Source organism: Bos javanicus, chromosome 10 (assembly GCF_032452875.1).
Source record: "Bos javanicus breed banteng chromosome 10, ARS-OSU_banteng_1.0, whole genome shotgun sequence".
NCBI classification, from domain to species: Eukaryota; Metazoa; Chordata; class Mammalia; order Artiodactyla; family Bovidae; genus Bos; species Bos javanicus.
Genome location: NC_083877.1, coordinates 5,520,005 through 5,538,919, shown reverse-complemented (window position 1 = coordinate 5,538,919; position 18,915 = coordinate 5,520,005).

Genomic DNA, 18,915 nt, shown 5'->3' with positions numbered 1-18,915 from the left:
TGCCAGGATAGGACATGTCCTAGTGATCTGGCCGCTGGGGCTATCATTCTGGGCTAAGATAAGCCCTGCAAAGATGACCACCTTATTTCTCCCAGCTCCTCACCCCCACCCTCACCCTGGGATCAGAGATCCTAATTTCCTCAAATCTATGACAGAGACAGAGCTTATCTCAAATATCACTGACTTTTACCTTGGCAATCAAAGATCGAGAACCATCTGACTGAGTGTGGTCACTTCTTAGTTTAGTCTGTGTAGCTGTAACCAAATTGGTTAGTAGAATGGAGTGCGTGACATGGAGTCAAGACAGCATTTGCAATGACAGCAAAAATAGCAGCACACATTTATCGAGCATTTATCATATGCCAGGCTTCTGGCCGAGCGTTTAATGAGACTCATCTCACTGAACTCTCAATATCTCTGTGAGGAAGATCCTATTATCCCCATTTTATAAGTGGAAAGGTCGAAACCTGTCCCTGTGTCACAGCTGGTCTGTGGCAGAGCCAAGATCCATCGGATTCCATGGCCTAAGAGACAGACCACCCAGCTCCATGCCTAGGATCAAACAGGCTTTCCTGCTTACCAGTGGTAAGCACATTTACCAAATACAAAGGATTTCCAGTGCCTAGGGTATATGAGGATTAAATTAATTCATCTTTCAGCAACTGTTTACAAGTGCATGCCAGGTCTAAGGACCTGGCTAGGTTCTGAGGTTGAGGAGATGGGTCAGATGTGGCATTCTTAAAGAGCTCATAGTTCAAGATATTGTTAATTCCCAAAGAACAAGAAAGAGGCCTTGGGAGAATGAGAGGGAGGAACTTGAAAGTTGGAGACAGGAGAAGAAAAGATCAAGAAGGGCTGAGCCCTGATGGATGGGTAGGCATCAGGAAGCTGAGAAAGAAGGGCACTACAGGCAGAAAATGGTGCGTTCAATGGCATAGAGGCATGAAAGGACATTGTCTGGGAACTGCAAAGGGGCTCTGCATTGTTGGAACATAAAATCTAGGATGGGGACAGGGAGATACTGTTAGGAGAGGTGACTAGAGAGGTAGCTGGGGCCACCTTCATTCACCCATTTATTCATGCATTTAAGGGCTGTCCACTGAGCATCAGAGGATTCCAGGTGCTGTGAGAGACACCAGAGATCCAACAGAGACCTTTAAGCAGAGCTTGAAGTGTACAGGAGGGACATGCGCAAGACACCAGCAGGTGAGTAAATGAGAGAGTTTCAGAGGGATGCAAGCAAGGCAAGGGTCTTCAATGCCAGGCCAAGGCGGGCCACGAAAGAGTTGTAGGCAGAGGACAAACGAGGTGAGATCTGTATTTTGGAAACTCACTCCATGCTGGAGGGGAGGCTGGTGCACCACCTGGGTGCGCCACCCACGTGGTGGGTGCTCAGATAATGCTAGGGATCTGGCTCTCACTGTTTTGCACTTCTGGATCTGGGGCCTATACCCCTCCCTGCCCAGCTTCTTTGTCCCCAAGGACATCTGTGAGATGCCTCCTAATCACCCCGCTGGCTCTGTGCCCAGCGAGGACTGGATGGAAGGGCCATCTTGATAAGCACCAGAGCTCCAGCTTTGACCCTGGGAGGAGGAGACAGCCTGAGTCCCTTGTGCTCTGCTGCTGAGGATTCAGCCACCTTTCCCCAGGGCCTCATCCATCCCCTGAATGGATGGGGGACAGAGATGTGAAAATCAAGAGCCTTGAGCTCGACCCTTGTCTCCACCTCTGACTTGCTTTGTGTCCCAGGCAGATTGCTTCCCCACTCTGTGTTTCCTTCTTAGCAAAACAGGGACAGTATCCAGCTTCCCACCTCAACAGGCCTGTGATGGGAACAGGAGTAACAAGCCACTTGCTCCTCAAGTAAGCACTTCCTGGGGCTCTCCATGTCAGACAGCAGGGGGGTGGGGGGTAGGGGCGCAGCCCACAGAACCAGAAGAATAAGTCACTCCTTTCACTGGGCGCTGCCCAGGACCCAAGTTCTGCTCTAATAATATTACATGGATTTGCTTCATTTAATGTTCATAGCAACCCCATGAGGTGGGTCCACTCCTCATCCTCATTTAACAGACTAGGAAAATAAGGCAGAAAGAAGCTGTAAAACTTCTCCTGGGACAGGTCTACAAAAAGCAGCAAACTAGGATATGAACTTGGTCTGAGTCCAGAGCCCAGCCTCCTAGCCACTAGTCCACACTGCCTCACTGCCCACATGGGGCTCACAGCCGAGGTGAGTCCTGAAACGACTCAAAATCAGATGGGGAGTCACATACTGAAAAGCTGTGTGGTATAAAAACAGGAGACAGAGACAGGAGGAGTTGGCGGGAGTGAGACCTGAAGGAGGCAGGTGCCTGGAGAAGTGGATATGAGCAGGGCAGCCGCAGGGCAAGGCTTTAATTGTAGTGAGGAAGGGGGTGGGGTATGCGGAACTCAGCAGGGCGCTGCAGGCCAGAGGCCTCACGGGGAGTTTGCACTTTCTGCTGAGTGAAGAGAGCTGCTGGAGGGATGTAAGCTGATTCTGTTTTGAAAAGAATCCTGTAGATGGTGGGAAGACATGGGAAGGCCATTCATAGGACCCTGCAGAGACCCCTGTGAGGGAGGTTGGCCTAGACAGGTGTTGGCCCTGGGGATGGGGAGAAGGCAATTTTGGGAGGATATCAGTCAGTTCAGTCACTCAGTAGTGTCTGACTCTTTGTGACCCCATGGACTGCAGCACACCAGGCTTTCTTGTCCACCACCAACTCCTGGAGCCTGCTCAAAGTCATGTCCATCGAGTCAGTGATGCCATCCAACCATCTCATCTTCTGTCGTCCCCTTCTCCTCCCACCTTCAATCTTTCCCAGCATCAGGGTCTTTTCCAATGAGTCAGTTCTTCACATAAGGTGGCCAGAGTATTGGAGTTTCAGCTTCAGTATCAGTCCTTTCAATGAATATTCAGGACTGATTTCCTTTAGGATGGACTGGTTGGATCTCCTTGCAGTCCAAGGGACTCTCAAGAGTCTTCTCCAACACCACAGTTCAAAAGCATCAATTCTTTGGCGCTCAGCTTTCTTTATGGTCCAACTCTCACATCCATACATGACCACAGGAAAAACCATAGCTTTGACTAGAGAGACCTTTGTTGGCAAAGTAACGTCTCTGCTTTTTAATATGCTATCTAGGTTGTTCATAGTTTTTCTTCCAAGGAGCAAGCACCTTTTAATTTCATGGCTTCAGTCACCATCTGCAGTGATTTTGGAGCCCAAGAAAAGGAAGTGTCTTACTGTTTTCATTGGGAGGATATAGCTAAGCTGAATTAACAGGAATGGATAGCTGACAGAGGGTTATGGTGGGAAGTGTGAATCGTGAAGAAACTTTGGGTCTCAGAGAACACCATCTCAACAGGCTGGTTCTCCAAGGAAACAGAGACTTGTAAGAGTCATTATGAAACGCCCAACTGGATAAGGAAGGCTCAGATAGACGCAACAGACAGGAAGCCCTGACTCCACCCCCCAACCGGCCATGTGACTTATGACTAATCTCTTTACCTTCCTGACCCTTAATTTCCATCTTCCAAAAGTAGAGATGTAAACACCCACCTCACAGAGCTGTGGGGTTCACAAAGGTGACAGCTCCTGACATTTGGGTTTAGAATCACTACATATCTTTAGTAACAATTTATTGAGCTTGGAGGATGTGTCAAATTCTATGTTGCAAAATGTTACATACATGATCTCTGTAATCCTCCTATGGTTCCAGTGAGGTAAGCAAAGTTATTCCCTTCATTTCTCAGTAAGGAAATGGAGGATCAGAGAGGTTAAGGGTTTGCCCAAGGTCATGCAGTGGCTAAAAGAAGAGGTAGAATTTAAGCACAGAGAGATCTTGTTTCAAAGCCTGTGTGTTTCATCATCACACTAGGCAGCATTAGTTGGGATGAGGTCAGTGGCAACTAACAAAATGCAGACAAAGGTGTTTGTACAGTGGGGGTTTGTTACTTCCACACATCAAGGAATCTGGTCATAAGTGATTCCAAGTTAGAGGCAGTAGTTCAGTCATGTCATCAAGGATCCATATACCTCCCAGCTCCCAAATCTATCTCTACCATTCTATCACCAGTATCTTCACTCATGCTTGCAATATGGCTGCCACAGCTCCAAGTATCATAAATGTATCCCAAGAAAGAAGGGAGATGACATAAAGGGAGTATTCTTTCCTATCATGAAAGAAAAAATGTCCTCAGAAACTTTATTTCTCATTGGCCAGAAATAGGTCACAAACAATCCTAAACCAATCTGTGGTAAAAGAAAGTAGAGATAACATGATGTGGCAGTTTTCAAGAGTATCTGCATGTTCTTGTCACTCCTCTCATCAAGAAGTGGGGTTCCCTGGAATTTGAGCCAAATTTAGGAACTTCTTCACCAATAGAACGTGACATAAATGATACCATGTGACTTCGGAGGCTAGGTCATAAAAGGAGATTCATTTTCTACTCAGTTCACTGGAGCCTATGTGCTGGAATCCTCAGCTGTTATATCAGTCCTACCATGAGACTGCCATATTGTGAAGAGGCCCAACTAGCCATTGCAGAGATTCCACATGGAGAGGGCCTGTCTGAAGAGAGAGATGCCTGGCCACCCCTAAGTGCACCAATCAGATGCATGCATGCTCAGTTGCTTCAGCCGTGTCCAACTCAATGTGACCCCATGGACTGTAGCTTGCCAGACCCCTTCTCTCCACGGGATTCTCCTGGAAGGAAGACTGGAGTGGGTTGCCATGCCCTCCTCCAGGGGATCTTCCCAAACCAGGGGTGAAACCCACATCTCATAAGACTCCTTCACTGGCAGGCAGATCACTAGCACCACCTGGGAAGCCCAATCCCCAATGTCTATCAACGTTTCTGAGATGAGGGATTGATAGCCCAACTCTGAGAAAGCATAGTGATGCTAGGAGGTTTCTCATTGGCCACACATAGCCTGATGCTCTGATTGCTTGCGTGGTACAGGATTCACATGAGAGCTGGAAACATTAGTGCTTCCTGATACAGGTTCCTGCGTTATTAACACTCTCTACCCTGCTGTGACAGCTGATTCAATCACTCAATCAATTCTGAGAACTTTCCCGTGCCCACCAGTCCCTGGGTCCTGAGACAGAGAGATGAAAATATAATGCTTGTGATGCCCTCGGGGAGCCCTCAGTTGGACAAGCCCAGAAATAACTTCCAAGTCAGAAAGTGTGTGATGTACACGAAAGAGTGCAACTCAAACGTGGAAGGAGTTCAGAGCCAAGCAGTTTCTTCTGAATTTTGGGAGGCAGGAGATGAGTGAGGAGGGGCCTTGCAGTAGTGGCAGCCGTGCAAAGCATGGCAACTCCCCTGCCCACCTGTCCTCCTGGTCTTTCCCTCTCCCACTGCTTCCCTACCTTGTAGCCTTCTTTCTATTCCTGGAACTCCTTACGCTCATTCCTGCCCTAGGACCTTTGCACTTGCTGTTTATGTCTGGGAACCAGCGAAACGTGAAATCCATATCTAAGGAGTATAGAAATAAGGGAGCAGGCACTTGAATTGCCCTGCCGTTGGGCAATGGGCTTCTTGTCCACCCTCAAGTGCTTCAGTTCAGGCCCGTGACCAGGGTTCCTGCACAGATAGCAGATCTATCTTGGCCCACAACCACCCTGTATATGTCTGGCACTGTGCAAGGAGTTCTATAAACTTCCACTTGCTTCACAATAATCCTGTAAGGTGGCTGTTAACATCCCATTGTACAGATGAGAATCTGGAGTTCCAGGGAGATGGATGAATGGTGTACCCGCTGATGCATGGCTTCCAAGGAGAAGAGGGTCAACTCCAGGGTCCACACTGTTCCTTCTGCAGGGCTTATCAGAAATAAGGGTGATTCTAGAACTATAGGCCTCAGAGTCACAAAGAAAGCCTCCCCAAGCTTGACTATTTCGGCTTGAATATTCACAACCACGAGGAACTCAGCCCATGAACTGCCAAATTCTCAGCTGGCGGATTTGGGAAAGAGTAGATCCAGGAAGAAGATCCTAGCAATAGACGGAAAGATCTGGGAGTGGCGTTCTTGGGAGAGAGAGCAACTTTGATTTGAGCTTTGGGAACCTCTCCAAAGACAACAGGCATCTCTGCTGCAGTAGAGTTTGAAGGGCTGGAGGCCATGGAGAGCAGTGCAGATACATTGCCATCATGGACACTGGGTGTGGGGTGCTGCTGGGAGATGATGGGCCACCTGCTCAGCAAGGCCAGGACAGGCAGGGACTGGACAAGGGGGCCGTCTTCTGGCCACACCAGGCCCCCAAGGATGGCAGTTTGCATGTGTCCTAGAAGCAAAGCCACTGTGTGGCTGGTGCCCTCCTGTTGCAGATAAGATCAGTGGGTGAGGTCACAGGAGGGCCCATTGCCTGTTGGTCTGGGGCCCTGGCAGCCACGTCAATCATTAGCTGATAATTAGAGGCCTCCAGAAGCTGTGCCCTTCTGCAGAGCAGCCTGTGTCCAGCAAGTGCCCAAATACCCCCTCAACCTCCCCTGCAGGAATCTTGGTTCTGCTAGGCTCCCAGCCATGGGCCTGAATAACTTTCTCCCACATGCGCTGGAAAAGGGCAGATCATTCGAGCTCATGGTCACTGAATCAGAGAGGTTCCATTATGGCCTCTCAGGTGGCCTAAAGCATCAGAAGTGTCTGGCTCTGGCTTCCCCTTGACCTGGGTTCAAATCTTGTTTTGAGTGGTTCCCTCTATCAATCAGAAAACGCGTCGTCGTGAGGGTGTTACTGTGAGAGCTCAATGGATGGTCATCTTCCCGTAGCATCCTTCAGTTGCCTTTTACTGTTCAAAAAAACCATAGTAGGTGTTTTCAAAGAGACAAAACTCCATGCTGGCTATAGTCCTTCTAATCTAAAGTTGCGGAGAGAGATGCCACAGACAGAGCCATGGTTGTGTGTACATTCATAGGATTCACGTGGGAATGGGAATGCCACCAGGCAATCTGGATTGTTCTTTTATCATTCAGCAAACCATTGCTGACTGTCCATTCTACATTCTCTGAGCTGGGCACACAAGATCGAAACACATGACCCCTGCCAACAGAGAGGCATCCCTGTGAATAAACAATTCCAATCAACCCAGTAATCACCATCACCCACGTATGGACCATTTCAGTGGCAGCCCTGGAAAAGCAGTCCTGCCTGATGCTGCCTCTGGATGTAAGTTGAAAACTCATGGTTCCTTCATCCCAAGAGTTTAGAATTTAGAACAGAAAGAGATACACGGATAAAAATATCAGTATAGCCAGATGATGGCATTCACAGATTCATGGGCCATTTTCAGCAGGAGCACTGGAGAAGGAGCAGCTAATTCTGCCCAGAGGAGGTAAGCCAGACTCCCCAGAACAGACAGGAACTGAAATTTGGGAGACTTTCAAACATCCACAGCCTCCCTCCCCTCCTCCCGGGGCGTCCTGCCCCAGGGAAATCCTGGGGCCAGCTGCCACCTCGCTCAGCAAGGCAGCTCTGCCCACACTAGGCACCTTCCTCACTTCTGCTGCGGGGGGACCTCCAGGGCTGGGCTCTTCACTGTTCCCCAAAGTGCCCACTGGCACAAAGCCGGCCTCAGGCTTCCAGGAGGGTGCAGACAAGTCAGCTTCTGTGCCCATAGAGGCTTTTTTTAGAAAATGCACTTTTCTGGCTCTCAGTCTGCTTCAGGAAGCTGGTAACTCATATTTTCCACCCCCTCCAAAGTTCACAAACACACCAAAGATTGACTTACCCTCCCCCTTAGAGCGAGTTCACAGCCTATATGGTTAACTCATTGTACCTCTTTTAGAGAAGAGAAAAAAGAGCCTCAAAGCATTAAAAAAAATGGCAGTGGTGGAGTGAACCCCAAGTCCAAGGCTTTGTCCAGCACAGCACAGCTGCCACGCTTCGCACGAGAGATCAGTCAGGGACAGGCAGCTGTGAGCTGGCCCCCAGTGAAAAGGATGAAAGGGTCACCACTTATTCAACAAATAGCTATGAAGCTCCTACTATGTGCCAGGCATGATCCTACACACTGGCAATTTGTCGATGATCAAGACAGACAAACATGAATTTCAGTGAAAAAAGATAAGCAATAATTGACCATAAAAAGAGTAAATGGAACCATTTCAGAGTGTAACATATGCTATGAAGAAAAATAAAACAGAGTCATAGGACAGAGAGTGATGGGAGGTGAGAGGGGAGACTTATTCAGACAGAGTGGGCAGAGAAGTCCTGACTGATGAAAAGTGTCCAGTCTTACGAAGAGCTCAGGCCAAGAAAGCAGCAGGTGCAAAGGCCCTGAGGTAGAATGTGCATAGTGTGCTTACGAAACAGCCAGTGTGGCTGGAGCAGAGTGAGGAAGAGACCGAGTGCTATGAGATGAAGGCAGAGAGGCAGATGGGACCCAGTCATGTCAGTTCAGTTCAGTCACTCAGTCGTGTCTGATTCTTTGCAATCCCATGAACCATAGCACTCCAGGCCTCCCTGTCCATCACCAACTCCCAGAGTTTACTCAAACTCATGTCCATTGAGTCGGTGATGCCATCCAACCATCTCATCCTCCGTTGTCCCTTTCTCCTCCTGCCCTCAATCTTTCCCAGCGTCAGGGTCTTTTCCAATAATTCAGTTCTTCGCATCAGGTGGCCAAAGTATTGGAGTTTCACCTTCAGCATCAGTTCTTTTAATGAATATTCAGGACTAATTTCCTTTAGGATTGACAGGTTAGATCTCCTTGCAGTCCAAGGGACTCTCAAGAGTCTTCTCCAACACCATAGTTCAAAAGCATCAATTCTTAAGTGCTCAGCTTTCTTTATAGTCCAACTCTCACATCCATACATGACTACTGGAAAAACCATAGCCTTGACTAGACAGACCTCTGTTGACAAAGTAATGTCTCTGCTTTTTAATATGCTGTCTAGGTTGGTCATAACTTTCCTTCCAAGGAGTAAGCGTCTTTTAATTTCATGACTGCAATCACCATCTGCAATGACTTTGGAGCCCAGTCACATAAAGTCTTCTCATTCAGGAAAGAAGCCAGGACTGACCACACAGAGAAAAGTCAGCTGAGCACTTGTCACAGAACTTAGGTGGACTGTCCACTTGCTGAGATAAGAGAGCGGGTTGCAAAGTCTGAGGTCCCAGTTATCCACTCAGTGGCCCAGAGTCTGCTTACTGGAGGCTGCCCGGCCTTCTGATACATCCTTCTCTACTATTGTGCCTGCTGCTACCTAGAGCTACCCTGGTGGCTCAGACGGTAAAGAATTTGCCTTTACTGCAGGAGACCCAGGCTCAATCCCTGGGTTGGGGGGTTCTCCTGGAAAAGGGACTAGCTACCCACTCTGGTATTCTTGCCTAGAGAATTCCACAGACAGAGGAGCCCGGTGGGCTACCATCCACGGGGTCACAAAGAGTTGGACACAACTGAGCAACTAACGGGCTTCCCCTGCGGCTCGTCTGGTAAAGAACCTGCCTGCAATGCGGGAGACCTGGCAAGGCACCGCTATTGAACACGGGTCTTGCCCAGTCCTCTGGAAGCTTGTCTATTGCAGCAGCTCACTCTGGCTGGTCTGACCCTTCCTGTTGATGTCACAGATGTGCCTTCTGCTTGACACCAAATTTCATCTCCCCTGGGGAACATCCTACACTCAGCTCTTCTTTCTAAGCACTATCCCAAGCGTGGTAGTTGGATCCAGAGGGGCTTTCAGCCATGTGAACTCAGCTCCTCCCATAAACCCAGATTTCCTTTTCTTTACTATGAATTCTCTATGGGGATGACTAGCATACGGGGTCTCTATGGGGTCCGGAGCATCACAATGAACTTTCCTAATTTTAAATATCAGAGAGCAGGGCAGGGCTTGAGGGTTTTGGTACCTTCTTTATCCAAAAGATCCTGGTATAACTTGTTTTAGAAAAGAAATTCATGTGAGCTTATTGTTGCCAAATCTTCCCCTTTTTACTCAGCAGAAGCCAGAATTTATTTTATGTGAAACTTTCAGACCTTAAAAATACCGCAAAGGCTTGTCAACTACTAAAAAAAAAGAAAAAGTACTGTTAATAAATCATGTATTTGATTTCTGTCATACAAACACATCATACACACACGTATATACATATACATGTGTTGTGTAACACACATACACACACACATATATACATGTGTGTGTGTATTTTTCCAAATTTAGAAATAAGATTTTTTTTTTCTTTTATCAATGAGGAAGTGAAAACTAGCTCTGCTGTCAGCCAGACCCTGATGTTCCCATCTGAGTATAAACAACACTCAGTGTTCACAGAATACAGACTGAGTCCCAGCAAGGCTGGGCTCAGCCAGGGTCACGCTGCATCTGTGTTTTGAACATGGCAGAGAAAAAGGCATTCAGAGCCACAAAAATAACTGAACACCCCCTCTTTTTATTAATGTGAATGATTCCTGCTTTTTTACTGTCTCCTAAGTAAAGTGTGGTAAGACACCCCATGAGCGAACTGCCCTTGCTCCTTGATAGTATCCAATCCAGAACCTGCTTCCTTAATCCCACCGTAGAATCACCCAAGGCCAAAGTCTCCAAGAAACCTTCTCAACCCCCACCGCCCCCCATCCCGCCCCGTGGTTCCTCTGGGCGACTCTCCCTTACGCTGCAAGATAAACAGACCTAGCTTTTGACGATCTTTGACAACCTACCTGTTGCCCCTGGTGGTTTTTGGATGAGGCCCTTGATAACAGCTTATCTTCAGCACCTTTCCTTATCCATCACTAGAGCTGTCAACCCCTCTTTCATGGCTGCTTTGGATGGCAACACCTATATTATTTCAGGTTTTTTTTAACTTTTAAATTTTTTTAGCTGCACTGAGTCTCCGCTCCAGCACGTGGGATTCTCTAGCTGTGGTATTTTCTCTACTGTTGGCATGCAGGCTTAGTTGCCCTGTGGCATGTGGAATTCTAGTTCCCTTGTTGCTGAGTCACTAAGCTGTGTCCCACTCTTTGCAACCCCATGGATGGCAGCACGCAAGTCTTCCCTGTCCTTCACTATCTCCTAGAGTTTGCTCAAACTCATGTCCATTGAGTTGGTGATGCCCTACAACCATCTCATCCTCTGTCACCCCCTTCTCTTCCTGCCCTCAATCTTTCCCAGCATCAGGGTGTCTTCCAACGTATTGCCTCTTTGCATCAGGTAACCAAAGTATTGGAGCTTCAGCTTCAGCATCTGTCCTTCCAATGAATATTAGTTCCCCTCAGTTCAGTTCAGTTCAGTTGCTCAGTCATGTCTGACTCTTTGCGACCCCATGAATCGCAGCACACCAGGCCTCCCTGTCCATCACCAACTCCCGGAGTTCACTCAGACTCACGTCCATCGAGTCAGTGATGCTATCCAGCCATCTCATCCTCTGTCGTCCCCTTCTCCTCCTGCCCCCAATCCCTCCCAGCATCAGAGTCTTTTCCAATGAGTCAATTCTTCTCATGAGGTGGCCAAAGTATTGGAGTTTCAGCCTCAGCATCAGTCCTTCCAATGAACACCCAGGACTGGTCTCCTTTAGGATGGACTGGTTGGATCTCCTTGCAGTCCAAGGGACTCGCAAGAGTCTTCTCTAGCACCACAGTTCAAAAGCATCAATTCTTCGGCATTATCGGGGATCAAACCCTCGTCCCCTGCATTGGAAGGTGGATTCTTAACCCCTGGACCACCAGGGAAGTCCCATTTTCGTCTTTAATACTCCCCATCACATTTTTCCTGGTCATGGTATCTTATCACATGTAGTAACTTTATTATATTTGTTTGTATCATTTGGTCTTAGGAATCATTACTATGAACAAAGCTAGTGGAGGTGATGGAATTCCAGTTGAGCTATTTCTAATCCTAAAAGACAATGCTGTGAAAGTGCTGCACTCAATATGCCAGCAAATTTGGAAAACTCAGCAGTGGCCGCAGGACTGGAAAAGGTCAGTGCTCATTCCAATCCGAAAGGAAAGCAATGCCAAAGAATGTTCAAACTACAGCACAACTTCACTCATTTCACATGCTAGCAAGATTATGCACAAAATCCTTCAAGCTAGGCTTCAGCAGTACATGAACCAATAACTTTCAGATGTACAAACTAGATTTAGAAAAGTCAGAAGAACCAGAGATCAACTTGCCAACATCTGCTGGATCGTGAAGAAGACAATGGAATTCCAAAAAAAAAAAAAAAAATCTACTTCTGCTTCATTGACTACACAAAAGCCTTTGTGTAGATCATTACAAACAATGGAAAATTCTTAGAGAGATTGGAATACCAGACCACCTTACCTGTCTCCTGAGAAGCCTGTATGCAGGACAAGAAGCAACAGTTAGAATTGAACTGGAACAATGGACTATTTCAAAATTGGGAAAGGAATACATCAAGGCTGTATATTGTCACCCTGCTTATTTAACTTATATGCAGAGTACATCTTGAGAAACGCTGGGCTTGAAGAAGCACAAGCTGGAATCAAGATTGCCGGGAGAAATATCAATAACCTCAGATATGCAGATGACACCACCCTTATGGCAGAAAGCCAAGAGGAACTAAAGAACCTCTTAATGAAAGTGAAAAAGGGGAGTGAAAAAGCTGGCTTAAAACTCAACATTCAAAAAATGAAGATCATGGCACCCAGTTCCATTACTTCATGGAAAATAGATGGGGAAAAAGTGGAAACAGTGACAGATTTCATTTTCTTGGAGTCCAAAATCACTGTGGATGTTGACTGCAGCCATGAAATTAAAAGACACTTGCTCCTTGGAAGAAAAGCTATGACCAACCTAGACATTGTATTAAAAAGCAGAGACATCACTTTGCTGACAAAGGTCCATCTAGTCGAAGTCATGGTTTTTCCAGTAGTCATGTATGGATGTCAGTTGGACCATAAAGAAGGCTGAGCACTGAAGAATTGATGCTTTCAGACTGTGGTGCTGGAGAAGACTCCTAAGAGTTCCTTAGACAGCAAGGAGATCAAACCAGTCAATCCTAAAGGAAATCAACCCTGAATATTCATTGGAAGGACTGATACTGAAGCTGAAGCTTCAGTACTTTTGCCAGTTGATGTGAAGAGCCGACTCATTAGAAAATACCCTGGTGCTGGGAAAGATTGAGTGCAGGAGGAGAAGAGGGCAACAGAGGATGAGATGGCTGGAAGGCATCATTGACTCAATGAACATGACTTTGAGCAAACTCTGGGAGATACTGAAGGACAGGGAAGCCTGGCGTGCTTCAATCCATGGGGTCACAGAGTCAGACGTGATTTAGTGACTGAGTAACAACAATTTGCTTCATAACTCCTCATTTTCTGTCCTTCCCACAGGACCATAAGCTCTGTGAGGGCAGAGACCCCCATCCAGCCCCCAACTAAAAGTCTGAGAAGAGCTTAGTGAATGGTAAACAGAATCAGATGGGGCCTAGAAGAGTGTTCATCACCAAAGGAAAGAGAGCGACTGAAACAGCACCAGTTGCAATCTGGACCACTGGCCTCAGCAGGCAATGTGGCCCCCGCAGGAGGGGAAATGAGCCCGGGCAGGCTTTGGCTGACTGCCTGCAAGCTGAGACCTCTCAGAGTCTATGAATACCTGTCACACAGGGGAACCCAGCAGAGCTGGAGGTCCTGGGACTAGAATCAGTGCTCTATTAATAAGGACAGCAACATGGTTGGGTCAGGATGACCTCCAGCCCTGGGACTGACCTTTTCCTCTACATTCTTATCAGCAACTCTGAAATGGATTAAGTCAGATGGCCTTCTTTTAGCTCAGAGAATTGCAAAATGCCAATGGTCCCCATCATCCTTGCTTGCCCAGCTATGTTATTAAATGTTCTAGAAATCCAGAGAAACTTCCTGAGTCTGCTATAAAATGGAACTCCAGAGGAATGTCACTAACAGCTCAGCAGTTAGTGTCACTAACAGCTCAGCAGTTACTCCCATGTCAACTGGAATCTGAGGGCCCCCTGAGGGAACAGTGTCCTCTGTGCTGAGTCTGGAAGGAAAGACTCCGCTCTTTGGAGCTGAGATGGGAGTAGAGTCAGACAGGGAGCTCGCACTTCTCCTGCGGGCAAGATATGAGCCAGAATTTGTTTGTAGAAAAAGAGATTGTGAGTCCTAAACTAGAAGTTAGAAGACCAACTGTTGTCCTTGAGCCAGCTCCTGCTCCCCGAATGCACTATTCTAGAAAACAGGAGAGTGGGAATTCATGGTCACCAAAGAACAGGTTCTTTCTGTCCTCTTTCTGGTCTGTGTTATGTGCTCTGGGACAAGTCACATGTCCTTTCTGATCCTCAGTTTTCCTGCCTGTCGGGAGAAAGAGGGAAAGAGAAACAGAACGGAATAAATGCTGATTAGAGTCACATAGCCACTGGGCCAGACATCACGCTGGGCACTGGGGAGGCGGAGATCAAAGACTCTCTGTGTGCTCGGGAAGCCCATTATCTGGAGAGGCAACAAGTAAACAGCTGATCTTAATGCTTGAGGGGCAATCAGAGGTGCGATGGAAGGAGGCTTCATCAAGGTGTGACAGCCGAACCTCAAAGAATGAGTAGGAGTATCTCCTGGGAGAGAAGCAGGACATGTGGGGGAGGAAGTGGTGGCTGGGAGGTGTCTTTTGTTTGGTGAATACCTAGCAGGCAAGGACTTGGGTATGCATGCTGGGTATTTGCAGCAAAAGTCATAGAGTCCAGTGCCTGCGGGGGCCGGGTAGGTGATGTGCATGAGTGAGGCAAGCAGGTGTCTGAGACCAAAGGATGTGTGGGAGCTTCCGTGGAGTAGAGAACTCATGCCCCGTGGAAGGAAAGACATTACTCAGGCCCATCAAATGCCGTCTTGTAAGAATGAGCCCAATGTCTTCTGAGAAGACAAACACTCTGGATTTTTATGTGAATTAATAATTTGTAAATATTTTCTAATTTGTAAATATCAGCTCCAATGTGCCAGACAGATGAAACAGATTGGACATGACTTCTTGGTTCCCCAGTTTGCAGCCTCTGGGCAAGGTAGTCCCTCAAGTCCCTCCCAGCATTTCCTTTTGAAAACCAGGCATGTAGCATAGTGATTGACAGCATGGGCTGGGGAGCCAGTAAGATCTCAGTGCAAATCTTAGCCCTGGATCTTACCAGCTAATTCACAGAGTTCATGAATGTCACCATCTGGGGCTGTGTAGTGCACAGCCTGAGCAGCTGTTTATGGTTGCCTCGTCTGTAACTATAAGCAAGAGCCTTCTCCTCTCCAAGTCCCATCACTTGTAGATCAGAATACATGTGAGGGTAACACGAACTTATATGGGTATGTGTACTTAGCTCAATGTTGGGCAGACAGTAAATACTCAAAACAGGACATTTTTTTTTATCCTAGTGTCATTCTGAAGACTCCATCTCAAAGTACGGGCTCCCTGGGGAAACACAGTTCTTTGTACTGGAGAATGCTGGCTGACGGTTGGAAGGGAGGACCCCTCTCTTTGGAGCTGGGCAGGAGTAGAATCAGGGAAGCTCATGCTTTCCTCAGTAAGACCTGAGCCAGGATTAGAACTTGGGGAAACAGACTGTAAAAAACCCAGGCACCAGATTCAGGTTTTGAGAGAATTTTTTTTTTTTCAAGAATTTATTGAGAGAATCAGTTTGGAATATGTTTGGAAGACTTACTTTAAAAAAAAAAATTTCTTGTTCAATAAGGAAAAAGGAAGCCCTCCTCTGCGCCCCACCCCACCCCCTCATGTACCCCCACCCCATCAAATGCTCGACAAACGTGAAACCAGTGACTTGGACAATAAATGCAAGTGGATTCATGGAAGGTTGGTTTACACAGGACTTAGAACAGAGCCCTGAGAACAGCCAGAGCGATTCTCGGCGTCACCCCTAACTCTCTCCCTGACCACTTACCCCTTCTATCTTTTCCCTCCTGTTAGCTGTTTATGGGTTTGCCTCCTTGGGCTATGAGCATCTTGACCTCAGGGAACCAGTCCTCAATGTCTTTGCGTCTCAAAACATCCAGGGCATAGTACACATTACAGGCATGAAGGGAGCAAATGAAGGACTGAATAAATGTCTCAGCTCTTAAGTTGGCTGGAGTGACAATGTTATCAGCTGAATTGTGTCCTGCCAAAAGATGCTGTTAACCTGGGAATGGGCACTTATTTGGAAATAGGATCCACAGATCATCTAGGATGGCACCTAACCCAGTGTGACTGTTGTCCCTATAAAAGGGGGGAGATTGGGGGAACACCCTGGTGGTCCAGTGGTTAGGACCTCATACTTCCACTGCAGAAGCCACAGGTTCAACCCCTGGTTGGGGAACTGGGATCCCACTGGCCGAGAGGTGCAGCCAAAAAACGCAGTGTGTGTGTGGGATGACGGGAGGCGGGGAATGATTTGGACACAGAGAAATCTATACAGAGGGAAGAAGACAAGGGAGAACAGCATTTACAAGCAGAGGAACAGGACAGTGGCATGAACAGATTCTCCTTCACAAGGCTCGAAGGAACCAAGCCCACCAGTGCATTGCGATACCTGACTTCTGGCTCCCGAACTGTGGGAAATAAACATTTGTAATATCAGCCATCCAGTCTTTGATATTTTGTTATGGCAGCCGAGACCCAGCTGATAAGCAATGTTGCTGGGACTCACATAGGGCATCTGGTCACCCACCTGGCCCAGAGATACAGGGCAAATTCACGGCTGAGGGCTTGGGTCCAGGGTTCTCACTGGGACTGGGGAGCTGAAACGCTGATTTTAACACACACAGGGCTGCAGGCCATCAGCTGATGCAGCCCATCAGCTGATGCAGCCAACCTGATTGTTCTTTTCATCTGCTGCCAGCTCGATCTCTTGCCGTGGGCTCCCCCTGAGTGAAGTTCTTGAGTATCTCTTACCTTACTAGGGGTCCTGCCTTCTGATTAGGGTCCGGAGTGCATTTCACAGTGCAGAGCCATGGGAAGGCAGCTCTCCTGGGGACCCTGGTGTGGGAGTTGGGGGACAGCACATAGCTGTGTCCTGGACCTCAGACTCTGGCTGGGCTGCCTGGATCTGGCTTCCAGCTCTGCCTCTTGGTAGCTGGGTGACCCTGGAAAAGGATCTTACCTCTCTGAGCCTACTTTCCCTGAGAAATGCTGACAATAATAGCATCTACCTCAGAGGACTGTAGTAGGGATTAGATACGTTAATACAAATGTAACTTACAAGAGTCTGGCTCTCGGGCCTTGTGGTGTGTTTGCCATTACTTCCCTGGGGACTGATGTGTGACTCTTGGCTGGGGTGGCCAATCTCACCCTGGCGATCCACACCTCTCCAGCCACAACACCCACTGTTTCAAAGAGCTCCATTGCCCCCTGGCTCCTCACTGTGCACAGCCAAGGAGCAGAGCTGCAGGAAGGCAGGGAGAGTGCAGTTGGGCTTGTACCCCCTACTTCCCACTGCAGGGCCCCGAGGGCATGACTGCTGCCCTCTGCTCAAGGATGCAGCTCCTTCTAGGCCGTTCTCCCCTCTCCCCTGACCCCTGCTTGTGTCCTGGTGTTGGAACCTACTAGCTCTCTTGTCCCTTCAGCCCTAGAGAGAAAGGTGCCCAGTAGCAGCCAGTTGAGGGTGCCGTACCATCTTTTGGGGGCTTCCCTGCACCCGATTTTCTTCTTTGTAAAAAGTTCCTTTGCCTCATTCTTCAAATTACCCAATCAGAGTGTGCCATCTGCTTCCTGCCAGGACACTTCCTCACTTCCTCGTGCATGCGCCCTGTGGGAGCTCTGTCAGGAAACTCACTTGGGGCCCAGCAATAACAGAATATACTTATTCACACATGGTGTTGATAAGAAATAAGCTGTGGCATCAGAGGGACTTGATGCTGAATTTCAGAGTGGGTGGACACAAGGGTGGGGGCAGGGCTGCAAATTGCTGGGGGGTGGGGATGGGTTGGGTCAATAGAGTGGGGAGAGGGTGATGGTGGTAGTTAAATTCTTCCACTGCTGGTAAACTTGCTGAACTGCGGAAATGGTGCCCAGCTGGCAGGAGCAGCCAGTGGGGAGGGCTCCAGGCAGGGAACCAGCGTCTGGGCTCTGTCCCCACACTCAGGCCGACAGGGCTGCACGTCTCCCCACCAACCCCCACCCCCAGGCAGGGACTCTGGCCAGGCCGGGCCCAGGACCAGTGAGCAAAGTCCCCACTCCTGCTGCGCACAGTACTCCCACACCCCAGCCCCTCCAGCCTCCCATCCCTGCCCCCATGCCACTAGGGACCTGCATGGCTTCCTGGTGGGCTTAGGTCTCTGCAGGGCCAGAGGGCCTGGGAGGCCTGCAAGAGACCTGCAGCCTCATGGACCTATTGTAAGCAGGTAAAGCTCAGAGGTAGGTCAGTTGCTCTGTCTGGAGACAAAAGGGCCCCATGCAAAGACCCAGACAGATATCTGGGCCAGGGAGGAGGAGGCTCAAAACTTTCTGCTTTTCCATTATGATTTATAATAAGAAATATATGTTTGGTCTTTGTCCCCAGTTTCTGGTACAGAGCCCTAAAATCCTTGGAATTTCCTAGGCATTAAAAGTAACCAAAGTGTCTTGTACTTCATAACAAACCTCTTTCAACCACACCTGAATTTATGCTAATGAGGTGACTTATGGAAAGCCCCTAAGGATGGGGGCTGGTTGCCAGGGAAACCAACATGATTAAAGGTTGAAACTTCTGGTTCTGCCCACCTCCCGGAAGGGAAGATGGCTGAGAAGTTGAATCGATCGCCAACGGCCAAGATTTAATCAATCTTGCCTATGTAATGAGGGCTTCATAAAAACCCAAAAGGACAGGATTTGTAGAGCTCCTGGGATGGCACATGCGTGGAGATCTGGGCAGTGAGGTGCACTCCTGGGGGGCACATAAGCGCCGCACCTTTTCCTGGTACCTTGCCCTGTGCGTCGCTTCTATCTGGCTATTTCTGAGTTACATCCTTTTGTAA